Source organism: Sphaeramia orbicularis, unplaced genomic scaffold (assembly GCF_902148855.1).
Source record: "Sphaeramia orbicularis unplaced genomic scaffold, fSphaOr1.1, whole genome shotgun sequence".
NCBI lineage: Eukaryota > Metazoa > Chordata > Actinopteri > Kurtiformes > Apogonidae > Sphaeramia > Sphaeramia orbicularis.
The window spans coordinates 424,493-444,197 of NW_021941513.1; the positions used below are offsets into that span (position 1 = coordinate 424,493).

General features: G+C 44.6%; 1 pseudogene; it reads left to right on the forward strand.

Moving 5' to 3' along the window:
• LOC115416019 (multidrug resistance-associated protein 1-like) overlaps positions 1-18,349 on the forward strand; it is an 83,588-nt pseudogene extending 65,239 nt beyond the window's left edge.
• The last annotated feature ends 1,356 nt before the right edge of the window (positions 18,350-19,705 follow it).

Genomic DNA, 19,705 nt, shown 5'->3' on the forward strand with positions numbered 1-19,705 from the left:
CGCCAGTATTTGTGTGTGATACTGGTTATCTGAGAGCCAGAGTCAATGAGTGCCCTGCACTTCATTCCATTGACTTCCACCTCCCCCTCATTCCTGGGGCCCACTAAGGGGGTGCCCTCTCCTCCATCACCAGTCTTATTCACCTGCAGTGGGGGGTCTTGCTGCTTGCCCATAGCCGCCCCAGTGACCATGGGCTCTAGCCGTTTAAAGGCTGAGCCGGGAGAGGTGTGGCCCCTTCTGCAGGGGTCATAGGCTGAGGTTGGGGAGCCCATCTCTGATTGGGATCCGGGAACACTTCTCTGCAAACCCGGGCTATATGTCCTAGCTTCCCACACCGGTGGCATGTGACAGCTGAAGTCCGGGTTGTAGGTCCAGGGGTTGGCCGGACTCTTGCTGGGGGGACAGGGGTAGGGGAAGGGGCAGCAATTCTTGATTCAAGGTGAGTCAGCTTAGCCATCTGCTCCTCTTGACAAAGGGCTAATTTCTTCACCAGCTCTGTTAGCTCTGACCACTCCGATGAATGCTTAGCTTTCTCTGCCTTCACATTTAAATTACACTCTGATGCAACCTGAACCTGAGCATAGGTTTTCTTGGATTTATTTAGTGGCTGGAACTTTTTTGTTTCTTTTGCCAGATTTCTGAGCTCATCTTGTAACTCCCGGAAACTCAGAAGCCGGGGTTTCATTGGAGCAATCCTCATGTACACCTCCTCATCATTTAGTCCTCTTAAGAACTGCCGGGTGAGTTTACGGTCACGGTCAGGGAAAGGCTTGCCACCTCTTTGGGTTTCTTCTACAGCTCGCAGTGTAGCCTCCAGTGCTATGGCATAAGAGCAGGAAGACTCCCCTGGCCTCTGGCCACGCTCATAGAAGTCGGCTAGTGGATCTAAGGAACCCTGTGAGTCACTGTACTCCACCCTCAGTTCTTCAAATGCCTTTTCAGGGGTTTGGTCATGGGGGGGTAGATTCAGGATCAGCTTTCTGGCCTCACCACTCAGGTGACGTACCACAGTGGAGAAGCGGAGGTGAGGGGGTAGCTCTATTGCCTCCAGGAGATATTGCATGTCACAAATCCAGTCCTCTATAAGCATCTTGCTATCAGGATTACCAGTGAAAACTTGGACATTCTTCACCTGGTGAGTCTGCAGAAAACCACCATATGCAGCTGGTGGGAGGCTCGGAATGGCTGCAGCTCTGACTGGAGAATGTAGTGGTGCATGCATGTGCTGGATGGAGGGTTGAGACAGGAAGGTGGTTTGGGAGACTGTATCAGGATACATGCTGACTTGGGAGGTTGAAGCAGTGGGCTGTAGATACATTGGGGCCTGGGGAGAAGCTGTGTAGTCTAAAGCTGCATATGTTATATTCAGTGAGCTGGGGGCCACTGTACTGGGTCCCCATGCATTGGTGGCAGATGACTGGAGGGGTACCTGAGAGTGGTGGGCAGCGGCTTGTGACACATGCAACTGGGGGGTCTGTTCAGCTGTAGAGGGGTTACTCGTAATGTTTGCTTGTGGTGCTGTAAAAGCAGACATGGGAGCTTGGGATGTAGGTGAGGGATCAGCATAGCTGGTGGTGACCTGGGGGCTAGGCTGATAAGCCTGTCCTGGGTAAGAGGGGATAGCTGGCAGGTTCATGGTGGGCTGTTGCATGACTTGTGTCTCTGGGAGGTTGGGATGTGGGGGATTCTGAGGTGGCAGGGTGGCTGTGGGCATGTGCACTATGGTCTGGGGCAGAAGGGCAGAGGCAACAGTGGTCTGCACAGTTGGCTGAAACACTAGAGGGGTTTCACTTGGGGTTACAGGGGCTGGTAATGTGGACACTTGAACTGGAGCTGCATGGGGATCAGTGTAGGGTGACAGCACAGGTGGTGATGGTGTGGGCTGTGAGCCCAGTCCTGAGTCTGGGGACTGTCGGACTGGAGTGTGGTACTGCAACTGATGTATAAGGGACCTGGGGAACGGGGTGGTTAGCTTTGACCTCACCGATGACTGTTGGCTGCTGGTACCAGCTGCTTCACTGGAGAGGTGAGTATGCATCCTCCTTGGAGAGTCATAGCTGTGGCTTGTTACAGGCCCAGGGGTGAGTGGGGGGCCTGATGTGGCTGCAGCAGGACCCTGTGTCAGTGGAGAGCCTACGTAGTTACTTGTCATCTTCAGTGTTCTCTATTTCAGAATTAAGCAGCAGAACAAAATGTGTGCGTGAGTGTGAATTACTTATTATATGCTGAACTGTAAGTGAATATAACAATGTTTGAATGTAATATCCCAAAATAAAATGTGGCACAATAATCACTTAATAACACAAAAACTCACATTAAACTTAAAATAAACACAAAACACTTTTACACAATTCTATGTTCAACCCAGAGAAAATGAATAGGTCAGCAACACTTGCTTAATATTAACCATAGATTATCCTTGTGAAAAAATTTCACACAAAATATAGTCATTTACCATTCAATTAACATTATGTTTTTTTTTTTTTTTTGTTTTTGTTTTTTTTTTTTTCAAAATGTCATGAAAATACTCCTAACAAACACAACAAAATGAGATATACTTCAACACTTTCAAAGGATATATTGTAGAGGATGAATATCCCGCTAATCTTCACACTATTAAATCAGTCCATCACAGGATACACTTGGAAAATAACAGTTCAATCCAAAGGCGTAGTTGAAAAGCAGCGGCCAGCCTCGCTTCCTCTTCGGTCTCGGAGCGCCACGATCCGGGTCACGGCACCAAAGATGTAGCCCTATCCCTCTCCCTGTCCCACGGTCTGGGTTTCGTACACCGCCGCAGCTACGTGGCTCTGCGTTGTGTGTGTTTCTTAAGGGATGCTAGCGGGGGTGCAGTCCGTAAGGAGCGAGGCAGAGAGGGGTTCAAAATCGTGGCGGGACCGTTTATTATGCCCAATGACCATCTGCAGGGTGATACAGCGCACATTTGTCAGTTTCTTTTACATAAAAGAAATACAGGTACGACACAGTAACAGCTAAACCTGGGACAATTTTAGGTTCCAAACAGTCAGAGCAAAAAAACACGTCTTACCTGCAGGGTGATACAGCGCACATTAAAGAAAACATGGCGCACTATGCTACTGGTATCAACCCTACGGGGCAACAGAAAGTCCAAAAAAGCGCTGCCGAAATGGGAAGTCAAGATCAAACCGTGGTGTTATAGTGCCATCTATTGGCTTAACATATACACTACCTTACAGACACGTTGACCTGATTATTTGACACACAACAAATGCCAAATATTTTCTGTGAAACCAAACTGTGTTTATGTTTATTTGCAGGTGACAGGAATTCTGAGCTGGATAGTTCGATCGTGGACAGATGTGGAAAACAACATAGTGTCAGTGGAACGAGTGAAGGAATACGCCCGTACGCCAAAGGAGGTGTGGTCCTGCACAAACTGCTGAAACTGAGCTGAAACTGAGCTGAAACTGAGCTAACACTAACCATCTGGGAACTGATGTTCAACACACTCTAACATGTCAACTCCAGTTCAGTGGACTCTCTGACTCTAACTCTAACTCTCTTCAGAACCTAACTCTAGCTCTAACTCTAACTCTAACTCTCTTCAGACTCTAACTCTAACTCTCTTCAGGCTCAAACTCTAACTCTCTTCAGGCTCTAACTCTAACTCTCTTCAGGCTCTAACTCTAACTCTCTTTAGACTCTAAGTCTAACTCTCTTCAGGCTCTAACTCTAACTCTCTTCAGACTCCAACTCTAATTCTAACTCTAGCTCTACCTCTAACTCTCTTCAAACTCTAACTCTAACTCTCTTTAGACTCTAACTCTAACTCTAACTCTCTTTAGGCTCTAACTCTAACTCTCTTCAGGCTCTAACTCTAACTCTAACTCTCCTCAGTCGCTAACTAACTCTCGTCAGGCTCTAACTCTAACTCTCTTCAGGCTCTAACTCTAACTCTCTTCAGACTCTAACTCACACTCTAGCTCTAACTCTCTTCAGACTCTAACTCTAACTCTCTTTAGACTCTAACTCTAACTCTCTTCAGGCTCTAACTCTAACTCTCTTCAGGCTCCAACTCTTGCTCTCTTCAGACTTTAACTCTAGCTCTAACTCTAACTCTCTTCAGGCTCTAACTCTCTTCAGACTCCAACTCTGACTCTAGCTCTAACTCTAACTCTCTTCAGGCTCTAACTGTAACTCTCTTAAGGCTCTAACTCTATCTCTCTTCAGGCTCTAACTCTAACTCTCTTCAGGCTCTAACTCTAACTCTCGTCAGACTCTATCTCTAACTCTCTTCAGGCTCATACTCTAACTCTAACTCTCTTCAGGCTCTAACTCTAACTCTCTTAAGACTCTAACTCTAACTCTCTTCAGACTCTAACTCTAGCTCTAACTCTAACTCTCTTCAGGCTCTAACTCTAACTCTCTTCAGACTCTAACTCTAGCTCTAACTCTAACTCTCTTCAGACTCTAACTCTAGCTCTCTTCAGGCTCTAACTCGAACTCTCTTCAGGCTCTCACTCTAACTCTCGTCAGGCTCTAACTCTAACTCTCTTCACGCTCTAACTCTAACTCTCTTCAGACTCTAACTCTCACTCTCTTCAGGCTCTGACTCTCTTCACTCTCTATCTCTAGCTCTAACTCTCATCAGTCTCTAACTCTAACTCTCTTCAGGCTCTAACTCTAGCTCTAACTCTCGTCAGGCTCTAACTCTAACTCTCTTCAGGCTCTAACTCTAACTCTCTTCAGACTCTAACTCTAGCTCTAACTCTAACTCTCTTCAGACTCTAACTCTAGCTCTAACTCTCTTCAGAACCTAACTCTAGCTCTAGCTCTTACTCTAACTCTCTTCAGGCTCTAACTCTAACTCTCTTCAGGCTCCAACTCTTGCTCTCTTCAGACTTTAACTCTAGCTCTAACTCTAACTCTCTTCAGGCTCTAACTCTAACTCTCTTAAGGCTCTAACTCTCTTCAGACTCAAACTCTGACTCTAGCTCTAACTCTAACTCTCTTCAGGCTCTAACTCTAACTCTCTTCAGGCTCTAACTCTAACTCTCTTCAGACTCTAACTCTAACTCTCTTCAGGCTCTAACTCTAACTCGAACTGTCCTCAGGCTCTAACTCTAACTCTCTTCAGGCTCTAACTGTAACTCTCTTCAGACTCTAACTCTCTTCAGACTCTATCTCTCTTCAGACTCTAACTCTAACTCTCCTCAGGCTTTAACTCTAACTCTCTTCAGACTCTAACTCTAACTCTCTTCAGGCTCTAACTCTTACTCTCTTCAGACTCTTACTCTTGCTCTCTTCAGGCTCTAGCTCGAACTCTAACTCTCTTCAGGCTCGAACTCTAACTCTCTTCAGGCTCTAACTCTAACTCTCTTCAGGCTCTAACTCTAACTTTCCTCAGGCTCTAACTCTAACTCTCTTCAGGCTCTTACTCTAAATCTCTTCAAGCTCTAACTCTACGTTTCTTCAGGCTCTAACTCTAACTCTCCTCAGACTCTAACTCTAACTCTCTTCAGGCTCTAACTCTAACTCTCTTCAGGCTCTAACTCTAACTCTCTTCAGACTCTAACTCTCCTCAGTCTCTAACTCTAACTGTCTTCAGGCTCTAACTCTAACTCTAACTCTCTTCAGGCTCTAACTCTAACTCTCTTCAGACTCTTACTCTCCTCAGTCTCTAACTCTCTTCAGGCTCTAACCCTAACTCTAACTGTCTTCAGGCTCTAACCCTAACTCTAACTCTCTTCAGGCTCTAACTCTAACTCTCTTCAGACTCTAACTCTAACACTCTTCAGACTCTAACTCTAACTCTCTTCAGACTCTAACTCTAGTTCTAACTCTAACTCTCTTCAGGCTCTAACTAACTCTCCTTAGGCTCTAACTCTAACTCTCTTCAGACTCTAACTCTAACTCTCTTCAGGCTTTAACTCTAACTCTAGCTCTCTTCAGGCTCTAGCTCTAACTTTAACTCTCACTCTCTTCAGGCTCTAACTCTAACTCTCTTCAGGCTCTAACTCTAACTCTCTTCAGGCTCTTACTCTAAATCTCTTCAAGCTCTAACTCTTACTCTCCTCAGACTCTAACTCTAACTCTACCTCTAGCTCTAACTCTAACTCTCTTCAGACTAACTCTAACTCTCTTTAGACTCTAACTCTAGCTCTAACTCTCTTCAGGCTCTAACTCTAACTCTTACTCTAAGTCTCTTCAGGCTCTAACTCTAACTCTTACTCTAACTCTGCTCAGGCTCTAACTCTTCTCAGGCTCTAACTCTAACTGTCTTCAGGCTCTAACTCTAACTGTCTTCAGGCTCTAACTCTAACTCTCTTCAGGCTCTTACTCTAAATCTCTTCAAGCTCTAACTCTACGTTTCTTCAGACTCTAACTGTAACTCTCTTCAGGCTCTTACCCTAACTCTCTTCAGACTCCAACTCTAACTCTAACTCTAGCTCTAACTCTAAATCTCTTCAAGCTCTAACTCTAACTCTAACTCTCTTCAGGCTCTAACTCTCTTCAGGCTCTTACTCTAAATCTCTTCAAGCTCTAACTCTACGTTTCTTCAGGCTCTAACTCTAACTGTCTTCAGGCTCTAACTCTAACTCTAACTCTCTTCAGGCTCTAACTCTAACTCTCTTCAGACTTTAACTCTCCTCAGTCTCTAACTCTAACTGTCTTCAGGCTCTAACTCTAACTCTCTTCAGACTCTAACTCTCCTCAGTCTCTAACTCTAACTGTCTTCAGGCTCAAACTCTAACTCTCTTCAGGCTCTAACCCTAACTCTAACTGTCTTCAGGCTCTAACCCTAACTCTAACTCTCTTCAGGCTCTAACTCTAACTCTCTTCGGACTCTAACTCTAACACTCTTCAGACTCTAACTCTCTTCAGACTCTAACTCTAGCTCTAACTCTAACTCTCTTCAGGCTCTAACTAACTCTCCTTAGGCTCTAACTCTAACTCTCTTCAGACTCTAACTCTAACTCTCTTCAGGCTTTAACTCTAACTCTCTTCAGGCTCTAACTCTAGCTCTCTTCAGGCTCTAGCTCTAACTTTAACTCTAACTCTCTTCAGGCTCTAACTCTAACTCTCTTCAGGCTCTAACTCAAACTCTCTTCAGGCTCTAACTCTAACTCTCCTCAGGCTCTAACTCTAACTCTCTTCAGGCTCTAACTCTAACTCTCTTCAGGCTCTTACTCTAAATCTCTTCAAGCTCTAACTCTACGTTTCTTCAGGCTCTAACTCTTACTCTATTCAGGCTCTAACTCTTACTCTCTTCAGACTCTAACTCTAACTCTCTTCAGGCTCTAACTCTAACTCTCTTCAGACTCCAACTCTAACTCTAGCTCTAACTCTAACTCTCTTCAGACTAACTCTAACTCTCTTTAGACTCTAACTCTAGCTCTAACTCTCTTCAGGCTCTAACTCTAACTCTTACTCTAAGTCTCTTCAGGCTCTAACTCTAACTCTTACTCTAACTCTGCTCAGTCTCTAACGCTAAGTCTTCTCAGGCTCTAACTCTAACTGTCTTCAGGCTCTAACTCTCTTCAGACTCCAACTCTAACTCTAACTCTAGCTCTAACTCTAACTCTCTTCAGTCTAACTCTTACTCTCTTTAGACTCTAGCTCTAACTCTCTTTAGGCTCTAACTCTGACTCTCTTCAGGCTCTAACTCTAACACTCTTCAGGCTCTAACTCTAACTCTTACTCTAAGTCTCTTAAGGCTCTAACTCTTACTCTTACTCTAACTCTTCTCAGCCTCTAACTCTAACTGTCTTCAGGCTCTAACTCTAACTCTTACTCTAACTCTCTTCAGGCTCTTACTCTAAATCTCTTCAAGCTCTTACTCTACGTTTCTTCAGACTCTAACTCTAACTCTCTTCAGGCTCTAACTCTAATTCTCTTCAGACTCCAACTCTAACTCTAACTCTAGCTCTAACTCTAACTCTCTTCAGTCTAACTCTAACTCTCTTTAGACTCTAACTCTAGCTCTAACTCTCTTTAGGCTCTAACTCTTACTCTCTTTAGGCTCTAACTCTTACTCTCTTCAGGCTCTAACTCTAACACTCTTCAGGCTCTAACTCTAACTCTTCCTCTAAGTCTCTTCAGGCTCTAACTCTAACTCTTACTCTAACTCTCTTCAGGCTCTTACTCTAAATCTCTTCAAGCTCTTACTCTACGTTTCTTCAGACTCTAACTCTAACTCTCTTCAGGCTCTAACTCTAACTCTCTTCAGAGTCCAACTCTAACTCTAACTCTAGCTCTAACTCTCTTCAGTCTAACTCTAACTCTCTTTAGACTCTAACTCTTGCTCTAACTCTCTTTAGGCTCTAACTCTGACTCTCTTCAGGCTCTAACTCTAACACTCTTCAGGCTCTAACTCTAACTCTTACTCTAAGTCTCTTCAGGCTCTAACTCTAACTCTTACTCTAACTCTTCTCAGGCTCTAACTCTAACTGTCTTCAGGCTCTAACTCTAACTCTCTTCAGGCTCTAACTCTAACTCTTACTCTAAGTCTCTTCAGGCTCTAACTCTAACTCTTACTCTCTTCAGGCTCTAACTCTAACTCTCTTCAGGCTCTAACTCTAACTCTCTTCAGGCTCTTACTCTAAATCTCTTCAAGCTCTAACTCTACGTTTCTTCAGGCTCTAACTCTTACTCTATTCAGGCTCTAACTCTTACTCTCTTCAGACTCTAACTCTAACTCTCTTCAGGCTCTAACTCTAACTCTCTTCAGACTCCAACTCTAACTCTAGCTCTAACTCTAACTCTCTTCAGACTAACTCTAACTCTCTTTAGACTCTAACTCTAGCTCTAACTCTCTTCAGGCTCTAACTCTAACTCTTACTCTAAGTCTCTTCAGGCTCTAACTCTAACTCTTACTCTAACTCTGCTCAGTCTCTAACGCTAAGTCTTCTCAGGCTCTAACCCTAACTCTCTTCAGGCTCTAACTCTAACTGTCTTCAGGCTCTAACTCTAACTCTCTTCAGACTCCAACTCTAACTCTAACTCTAGCTCTAACTCTAACTCTCTTCAGTCTAACTCTAACTCTCTTTAGACTCTAACTCTAGCTCTAACTCTCTTTAGGCTCTAACTCTGACTCTCTTCAGGCTCTAACTCTAACACTCTTCAGGCTCTAACTCTAACTCTTACTCTAAGTCTCTTCAGGCTCTAACTCTAACTCTTACTCTAACTCTTCTCAGGCTCTAACTCTAACTGTCTTCAGGCTCTAACTCTAACTCTTACTCTAACTCTCTTCAGGCTCTTACTCTAAATCTCTTCAAGCTCTTACTCTACGTTTCTTCAGACTCTAACTCTAACTCTCTTCAGGCTCTAACTCTAACTCTCTTCAGACTCCAACTCTAACTCTAACTCTAGCTCTAACTCTCTTCAGTCTAACTCTAACTCTCTTTAGACTCTAACTCTAGCTCTAACTCTCTTTAGGCTCTAACTCTGACTCTCTTCAGGCTCTAACTCTAACACTCTTCAGGCTCTAACTCTAACTCTTACTCTAAGTCTCTTCAGGCTCTAACTCTAACTCTTACTCTAACTCTTCTCAGGCTCTAACTCCAACTGTCTTCAGGCTCTAACTCTAACTCTCTTCAGGCTCTAACTCTAACTCTTCCTCTAAGTCTCTTCAGGCTCTAACTCTAACTCTAACTCTTCTCAGGCTCTAACTCTAACTCTGCTCAGGCTCTAACTCTAACTCTCTTCAGGCTCTAATTTTTAACTCTAACTCTCTTCAGGGTCTAATTTTTAACTCTAACTCTCTTCAGGCTCCATGGACAGTTGAAGGGACTCTGGTTCCGTCCTCTTGGCCCAGTTCAGGGTCCATCCAGTTGGAAGACTTTGGACTGCAGTACCGCAAAGGTCTGGACTGGGCCTTAAAGGACATCTCCATCAGCATCCAGGACCGAGAGAAGGTACACCTAACCCAGGATAACTAACCCTAACCCAGATAACTCACCCTAACCCAGGATATCTAACCCTAACCCAGGATATTTAACCCTAACCCAGGATATCTAACCCTAACCCTTACCCAGGATATCTAACCCTAACCCACGATATCTAACCCTAACTCAGGATATCTAACCCTAACTCAGGATATCTAACCCTAACTCAGGATATCTAACCCTAACCCAGGATATCTAACCCTAACCCTTACCCAGGATATCTAACCCTAACCCAGGATATCTAACCAAGGATATCTAACCCTAACCCAGGATATCTAACCCTAACCACTGTATGTGATTTTTTCAGAACCTCTGAGTTCGTTATTAAAATAAGTTTACAAACTTACCTTAATAATAATAATTTAAAATAAATTGGAATGTGGACATGATGAAATACTGAGGAGTTAATATTCCTAAAAATTAAAATGAGATGAGATTCAACTTTATTCTTACACATTTACGAGTCATTGAAATAGAGTTAGAATCTTAACAGTAGAGCAATAAGAAGAAGTAACCCTGTTATGGACTGGACTGGGACCAGTGACTCTGGTTCCAAACAAGTAAACAGTTCGTACAAAGGAAGTTAAGGACATAAAAGGATAAAGAGGAAATTCACATATGATTAAAATACAAACTAACTAACTAACTAACTAACTAACTAAGTAACTAACTAACTAACAGCCCAAACTAACTAAGTAACTAAGTAATTAACTAACTAACTAACTGACTAACAGTCTAAACTAACTAACCTGCAGCAGCGCCTCTGACTGGTGAGGACAGCTGACAGGATCAGTGTGGTCCTGCTGAAGGGTTAGGGTGGTCCTACTGAAGGGTTAGGGTGGTCCTGCTGAAGGGTTAGGATGGTCCTACTGAAGGGTTAGGGTGGTCCTGCTGAAGGGTTAGGGTGGTCCTGCTGAAGGGTTAGGGTAGTCCTGCTGAAGGGTTAGGGTGGTCCTGCTGAAGGGTTAGGGTGGTCCTGCTGAAGGGTTAGGGTGGTCCTGCTGAAGGGTTAGGGTAGTCCTGCTGAAGGGTTAGGGTGGTCCTGGTGCCTCCTTCAAGGGACTTGGCTAAATAACGTTACTTGTTAAGGACACTGAGGTTGTAAAACTCCCAGGAGTCTAAATATGGAACAGATTCACTCAGCTGCAGTTCACAACTGTATTCACCTCTGAGAACTGTGCACTAACTTTTATTCTTAACTACATTTACAGTGATTTATTTCATTCACTGAAGTACTGCAGCAGAACTTCAGGACTGATTTTATCTCAGGTGTTTTTAATTATGTGTGTTTTTATTTTCTACTGCAGTGCATGTGTGATGTAATTTAGCAGAAGGACAATATAAGCCATCTGAACCTGAACCTGAACCTGAACCTGAATCTAAATCTAAATCTGAATCTGAATCTGAACCTAAATCTGAATCTGAACCTGAACCTGAATCTGAACCTGAATCTAAATCTGAATCTGAATCTGAACCTAAATCTGAATCTGAATCTAAATCTAAATCTGAATCTGAATCTGAACCTAAATCTGAATCTGAACCTGAATCTGAATCTGAACCTGAATCTGAACCTAAATCTGAATCTGAATCTAAATCTGAACCTGAATCTGAACCTGAATCTGAATCTGAACCTGAATCTAAATCTGAATCTGAATCTGAATCTGAACCTGAATCTAAATCTGAATCTGAATCTGAACCTGAATCTGAACCTAAATCTGAACCTGAATCTAAATCTGAATCTGAATCTGAACCTAAATCTGAATCTGAACCTGAACCTGAACCTGAATCTGAATCTAAATCTGATTCTGAATCTGAACCTAAATCTGAATCTGATTCTAAATCTAAATCTGAATCTGAATCTGAACCTAAATCTGAATCTGAACCTGAACCTGAACCTGAATCTGAATCTGAACCTAAATCTGAATCTGAATCTAAATCTGAACCTGAATCTGAACCTGAATCTGAATCTGAACCTGAATCTAAATCTGAATCTGAACCTGAATCTGAACCTGAATCTAAATCTGAATCTGAATCTGAACCTAAATCTGAACCTGAATCTAAATCTGAATCTGAACCTAAATCTGAATCTGAATCTAAATCTAAATGTGAATCTGAATCTGAACCTAAATCTGAATCTGAATCTGAACCTGAATCTGAACTTAAATCTGAATCTGAATCTAAATCTGAACCTGAATCTGAACCTGAATCTGAATCTGAACCTGAATCTAAATCTGAATCTGAATCTGAACCTGAATCTGAACCTAAATCTGAACCTGAACCTGAACCTGAATCTGAATCTGAACCTGAACCTGAACCTGAATCTGAATCTAAATCTGAACCTGAATCTAAATCTGAATCTGAATCTTAACCTAAATCTGAATCTGAATCTTAACCTGAATCTGAATCTGAACCTAAATCTGAATCTGAATCTGAACCTGAATCTAAATCTGAATCTGAATCTTAACCTAAATCTGAATCTGAATCTGAACCTGAATCTGAATCTGAACCTAAATCTGAATCTAAATCTGAACCTGAATCTGAATCTGAATCTGAACCTAAATCTGAATCTGAACCTGAACCTGAATCTGAATCTGAACCTGAATCTGAACCTAAATCTGAATCTGAATCTAAATCTGAACCTGAATCTGAATCTGAATCTGAACCTGAATCTGAATCTGAACCTGAATCTAAATCTGAATCTGAATCTGAACCTGAACCTGAATCTGAACCTGAACCTGAATTGGAACCGGAACCTGAACCTGAACCTGAACCTGAACCTGAATCTGAACCTGAATCTGAATCTGAACCTGAATCGGAATCGGAATCGGAATCTGAACCTGAACCTGAACCTGAACCTGAATCTGAACCTGAACCTGAATCTGAATGAATATGAATATGAGACTGTTTCAAACCCCAGACCAGAGCAGGTTTTTTATAGAATGGACTGAACGTTGGAGTTCCAGAGCAGAAGAAAACACTGCTGTCATTTACTCTGACCCCAGTGTTCCAGAATTATTGGACAAATGTTTAAATAATTGTAACAGTCTGTCGATGTTGTAAGCTGCTGTATTTGGTTCAGTTTTGGTTGAATGTATGATGTGTCCTAAATGAAAGCGTCGGTGTGAATATTCACTGATGAACATGTGGAACCAACAGGTGGGAATTGTTGGAAGGACTGGAGCTGGAAAGTCGTCCTTGGCTTTAGGAATTTTTCGTATTCTGGAGGCGGTGAAAGGACGGATCTGCATCGATGGGGTGAACATCGCTCAGCTGGGCCTTCATGAACTGCGCTCCAGGTTAACCATCATTCCACAGGTCAGTGAACGCCTCATGTTTCACCTTTAACTCCTGGTGGGACTCTGTTTCTGCTTCCTCAGCTGATAACTGTCAGATGAATGTCCCAGATCATGTTTTCACGTCATCTGTTAAATCAGATGCATTTTCATTCTCAAATAAATATTAGACCAGTGAACAATTTAGGTTTTTCACACCAAAATAAAACCCATAAATAAGAGACATCAAACTTCCTCTACGAAGGGTTAGGTCCAATGGTTAGGGTTTAAGGGTTAGGGTTTAAGGGTTAGGGTTAGGTCCAATGGTTAGGGTTTAAGGGTTAGGGTTAGGGTTTAAGGGTTAGGGTTTAAGGGTTAGGGTTAGGTCCAATGGTTAGGGTTTAAGGGTTAGGGTTAGGGTTTAAGGGTTAGGGTTTAAGGGTTAGGGTTAGGTCCAATGGTTAGGGTTTAAGGGTTAGGGTTAGGGTTTAAGGGTTAGGGTTTAAGGGTTAGGGTTTAAGGGTTAGGGTTAGGTCCAATGGTTAGGGTTTAAGGGTTAGGGTTTAAGGGTTAGGGTTAGGTCCAATGGTTAGGGTTTAAGGGTTAGGGTTAGGTCCAATGGTTAGGGTTTAGGGTTTAAGGGTTAGGACTTGAGGGTTAGGGTTAGGTCCAATGGTTAGGGTTTAAGGGTTAGGGTTTAAGGGTTTAAGGGTTAGGGTTAGGGTTTAAGGGTTAGGGTTAGGTCCAATGGTTAGGGTTTAAGGGTTAGGTCCAATGGTTAGGGTTTAGGGTTAGGGTTTAAGGGTTAGGGCTTGAGGGTTAGGGTTAGGTCCAATGGTTAGGGTTTAAGGGTTAGGGTTTAAGGGTTTAAGGGTTAGGGTTTAAGGGTTTAAGGGTTAGGGTTTAAGGGTTAGGGTTAGGTCCAATGGTTAGGGTTTAAGGGTTAGGGTTTAAGGGTTAGGTCCAATGGTTAGGGTTTAAGGGTTAGGGTTAGGTCCAATGGTTAGGGTTTAAGGGTTAGGGTTTAAGGGTTAGGGTTTAAGGGTTAGGGTTAGGTCCAATGGTTAGGGTTTAAGGGTTAGGGTTAGGTCCAATGGTTAGGGTTTAGGGTTAGGGTTTAAGGGTTAGGGCTTGAGGGTTAGGGTTAGGTCCAATGGTTAGGGTTTAAGGGTTAGGGTTTAAGGGTTAGGGTTTAAGGGTTTAAGGGTTAGGGTTTAAGGGTTAGGGTTAGGTCCAATGGTTAGGGTTTAAGGGTTAGGGTTAGGGTTTAAGGGTTAGGTCCAATGGTTAGGGTTTAAGGGTTAGGGTTAGGTCCAATGGTTAGGGTTTAAGGGTTAGGGTTTAAGGGTTAGGGTTTAAGGGTTAGGGTTAGGTCCAATGGTTAGGGTTTAAGGGTTAGGGTTAGGTCCAATGGTTAGGGTTTAGGGTTAGGGTTTAAGGGTTAGGGCTTGAGGGTTAGGGTTAGGTCCAATGGTTAGGGTTTAAGGGTTAGGGTTTAAGGGTTAGGGTTCGAGGTCAGTGTGTCAAACATCCTGGACCACATGTCGTGGACTTCACAATAAACAAACCTAACGGGGAAAAAAATAAAAAATAAATTTCATTTGATGACCTTTCATTTAGGGTTAGGGTTAGGGTAGGCCCTAACCCTAACCCTGTTCCCAAATCCACTATCCCAGTGGGAACTGTTCCTAGATCAGAACAGGGTTAGGGTTAGGGTTAGGGCCTACCCTGACCCTAACCCTAACAGTCTAAATAGTCTAGGGTCTGTTTTTATTTCCTGAAGGTGATTCACACAGTTTCATCGTGTACAGTGACACTAATGGTCATGTGGTCTGCTTTTCAGGACCCAGTTCTGTTTTCAGGAACTCTGAGGATGAACCTGGACCCCTTTGAGACCTGCTCAGACCAGGAGCTGTGGAAGGCACTGGAACTGTCCCACCTCACCAGCTTTGTGTCCACATTGCCCAAAAAACTGGACTACCAGTGCAGTGAAGGAGGAGAGAACCTGAGGTAGGAACCCTAACCCTAACCCTGAGGTAGGAACCCTAACCCTAACCTGAGGTAGGAACCCTAACCCTAACCTGAGGTAGGAACCCTAACCCTAACCCTGAGGTAGGAACCCTAACCCTAACCTGAAGTAGGAACCCTAACCCTAACCTTGAGGTAGGAACCCTAACCCTAACCCTGAGTAAGGAACCCTAACCCTAACCTGAGGTAGGAACCCTAACCCTAACCTGAGGTAGGAACCCTAACCCTAACCCTGAGGTAGGAACCCTAACCCTAACCTGAGGTAGGAACCCTAACCCTAACCTGAAGTAGGAACCCTAACCCTGAGGTACGAACCCTAACCCTAACCCTGAGTAAGGAACCCTAACCCTAAATGTCCTTCTGAGGGTTAGGGTTTTCTCAGTGGTCCAGGGTCAGGGTTTTCTCAGTGGTCCAGAGTTAAGTCAGGGGGTCCACCTCTGGTCCTCCAGGGCCGGTATCCCTCATGTTTCAGATGTGTCCTCTTCCAGTCCACCTGATGGTCTAGATAAGGTTTCTGCAGAGCTGATGATGATAGGCTGATCATTAGAACTAGGTGAGTAGGAGGAGGGATCCATCTAAAACATGGAGGATACCAGTCCTGGAGGACCAGGACTGGACACCCCTGGGTTAAGGTTCAATCCTTTAAAACCAACTTAAATCAAGACTTGTCTGGCATCTCAACCATCCAACAGAAAGGCTTTTGTAGAGGGGGTTAGGGTTAGGGTTCTTTATCTGGGCTTTGTGGGGTTAGGGTTAGGGTTAGGGTTAGGGTTCAGGGAGAGTCTTTGACCCAGTGGAGGAGGTCCAGTATCTGGGTCTGGTTCACAGCGAGGGAAGGATGGAGGTTCAGATTGACAGGTGGGTGGAGTGGAGGTTCAGATTGACAGGTGGGTGCAGCGTCTGCAGTGCTTGTATGGGTCTGTTGTGGTTCAGAAGGAGCTGAGCCCAAAGGAGAAGCTCTGGATTTACCCTCAGTCTGCGTTCAGACCCTCACCTGTGGTCATGAGCTGTGGGTCAAGACCCAAAGGGCCGGATCCAGGACCCAAAGGACCAGATCCATGATACCAGCGGTCCAAGTGAGTTTCCTCTGTAGGGTGGGTGGATCCACCCTTAGGGATAGGGGGCGGAGCTCAGAGTAGAACCGCCGCTCCTCCACGTCCAGAGGAACCAGCTGAGGTGGATCAGACATCTGGTTCAGATCCTCCTGGACTCCTCCCTGGGGAGGTGTTCTGGGCATGTCCCACCAGGAGGAGAAGTCTGAGGAGAGGGAGGAGCCTGAGCAGAGAAAGGAGTCTGAGGAGAGGGAGGAGTCTGAGCAGAGGGAGGAGTCTGAGGAGAGGGAGGAGTCTGAGCAGAGGGAAGTTTGGGCATCCCTGCTTAGACTGTTCCCCCTGTGACCCAGCCCTGGATAAGAGGAAGAGAATGGATGGATGGGTTAGGGTTCTTTATGGGGTCTTTGTAGTCACTAATAGTGACCCCTGTTTCTGCGGACAGTGTTAGGTTCTTTATGGGGTCTTTGTAGTCACTAATAGTGACCCCTGTTTCTGCGGACAGTGTTAGGTTATTTATGGGTCCTTGTAGTCACTAATAGTGACCCCTGTTTCTGCGGACAGTGTTAGGTTCTTTATGGGTCCTTGTAGTCACTAATAGTGACCCCTGTTTCTGCGGACAGTGTTAGGTTCTTTATGGGTCCTTGTAGTCACTAATAGTGACCCCTGTTTCTGCGGACAGTGTTAGGTTCTTTATGGGTCCTTGTAGTCACTAATAGTGACCCCTGTCTTTGTGGTCAGGGTTCTTTATGTGGTCTTTGTAGTCACTAATAGTGACCCCTGTTTCTGCGGACAGTGTTAGGTTCTTTATGGGTCCTTGTAGTCACTAATAGTGACCCCTGTTTCTGCGGACAGTGTTAGGTTCTTTATGGGTCCTTGTAGTCACTAATAGTGACCCCTGTTTCTGCGGACAGTGTTAGGTTCTTTATGGGTCCTTGTAGTCACTAATAGTGACCCCTGTCTTTGTGGTCAGGGTTCTTTATGTGGTCTTTGTAGTCACTAATAGTGACCCCTGTTTCTGCGGACAGTGTTAGGTTCTTTATGGGTCCTTGTAGTCACTAATAGTGACCCCTGTGTCTGCGGACAGTGTTAGGTTCTTTATGGGTCTTTGTAGTCACTAATAGTGACCCCTGTCTCTGTGGACAGTGTGGGCCAGCGTCAGCTCTTGTGTTTGGCCAGAGCTCTGCTGAGGAAGACCAGGATCCTTGTCCTGGATGAGGCCACTGCAGCTGTAGACCTGCAGACGGACCAGCTGATCCAGTCCACCATCCGGACCCAGTTTGAGGACTGCACCGTCCTGACCATCGCACACCGCCTCAACACCATCATAGACTACAGCAGGTAAAGGGGCGGGGCTTCTGGGACTACAGCAGGTAAAGAGGCGGGGCTTCTTGGGCTTCAGCGGGTAAAGGGTGGGGCTTCGGGGACTACAACGGGTAAAGGGGTGGGGCTTCTGGGACTACAACAGGTAAAGGGGCGGGGCTTCTGGGGCTTCGGACAGGTGTTTCTGTAAGTGTCTACATCTGTGTCAGACTGGAGAGCAAATCAGACCTAGCTAGCATTAGCATTAGCAAAGTCCAAAAAGACACAGTGGGTTTGGTTCCAGATATGTTCTGTGGGTCCGGTTCCAGGTACATTCTGTCAGTGGGTTCGATTTCAGGTACGTTCTGTCAGTGGGTTCGGTTCCAGGTACGTTCTGTGGGTTCGGTTCCAGGTACGTTCTGTGGGCTCGGTTCCAGGTACGTTCTGTCAGTGGGTTCAATTCCAGGTACGTTCTGTGGGTTCGGTTCATCTTCCATTGGTCCTCATCTCAGTAGTTGGAGTGAAATGTGCTTCTTTGTGGTGGAAGGTGTTTTCATTGAGTCTTTGACCTGGTTCTGGTTTTTGGTTCTGACCTGCTGGTTCTTTCTGACCTGGTTCTGGTTTTTGGTTCTGACCTAGTTGTGGTTCTTGTCTCTCCAGGGTCTTGGTCATGGACCAGGGTTCCATCGTAGAGGCGGGTCCCCCCTCAGAGCTCCTCCGTCAGCAGAGTCACTTTTATCAGATGTGTGTGGAGGCGGGTTTGGCCTAAAACACAAACATATAAATGAGTTTGGACGTCCAGAAGAAGAACGACTGAAGGATCCACCTCCAGCTGAGGAACTCCAAAAATGTGTGTTCTGTTTGTGATAAATATATAAATATATTCAAAAACGTGTGTTCTGTTTGTGATAAATATATGAATATATTCAAAAACGTGTGTTCTGTTTGTGATAAATATATGAATATATTCAAAAACGTGTGTTCTGTTTGTGATAAATATATGAATATATTAGATCTGAATGGTGTTGAGTTTAAACTAATGTTGGTTTCCGCCTCAGAACAGGAAGGACAGATTTAGTCAAACAGCTGTTGGGGTTAGCGAACCCTGAATCTACATGAGTCGAACACTGGGAACGTTTAAGGACACTCGAATCAGATATTTTCCACAATTCACTAAAGATATTTAATTTATGGAAGTCAGTCTAAAGTTCCACCCACAAACAAATGAACAAAAGGATCTGTTCAGTTCTGTGTGTAGCACAGGATCTGAGGTTTCAGAACCAAGTCTGGGTTCAAGTTCAAGTTAGGGTTCTTCTGCTCAGTGCAGTAGTAGGTGGGCCATCATGGACTCTAGACCATTTCATTTAAATTGTGCATAAGGCAGTGGGTTAGGGTTAGGCAGACTCATAGTGGACTCCACTGGTCTAGGGTTAGGGTTAGGCAGACTCATAGTGGACTCCACTGGTCTAGGGTTAGGGTTAGGCAGACTCATAGTGGACTCCACTGATCTAGGGTTAGGGTTAGGCAGACTCATAGTGGACTCCACTGGTCTAGGGTTAGGGTTAGGCAGACTCATTGTGGACTCCACTGGTCTAGGGTTAGGGTTAGGCAGACTCATTGTGGACTCCACTGGTCTAGGGTTAGGGTTAGGCAGACTCATTGTGGACTCCACTGGTCTAAGGTTAGGGTTAGGCAGACTCATTGTGGACTCCACTGGTCTAGGGTTAGGGTTAGGCAGACTCATAGTGGACTCCACTGGTTTAGGGTTAGGGTTAGGCAGACTCATAGTGGACTCCACTGGTCTAGGGTTAGGGTTAGGCAGACTCATAGTGGACTCCACTGGTCTAGGGTTAGGGTTAGGCAGACTCATTGTGGACTCCACTGGTCTAGGGTTAGGGTTAGGCAGACTCATTGTGGACTCCACTGGTCTAGGGTTAGGGTTAGGCAGACTCATAGTGGACTCCACTGGTCTAGGGTTAGGGTTAGGCAGACTCATAGTGGACTCCACTGGTTTAGGGTTAGGGTTAGGCAGACTCATAGTGGACTCCACTGGTCTAGGGTTAGGGTTAGGCAGACTCATAGTGGACTCTACTGGTCTTAGTCTTGGTTCTTCCTGGTTTCTTTC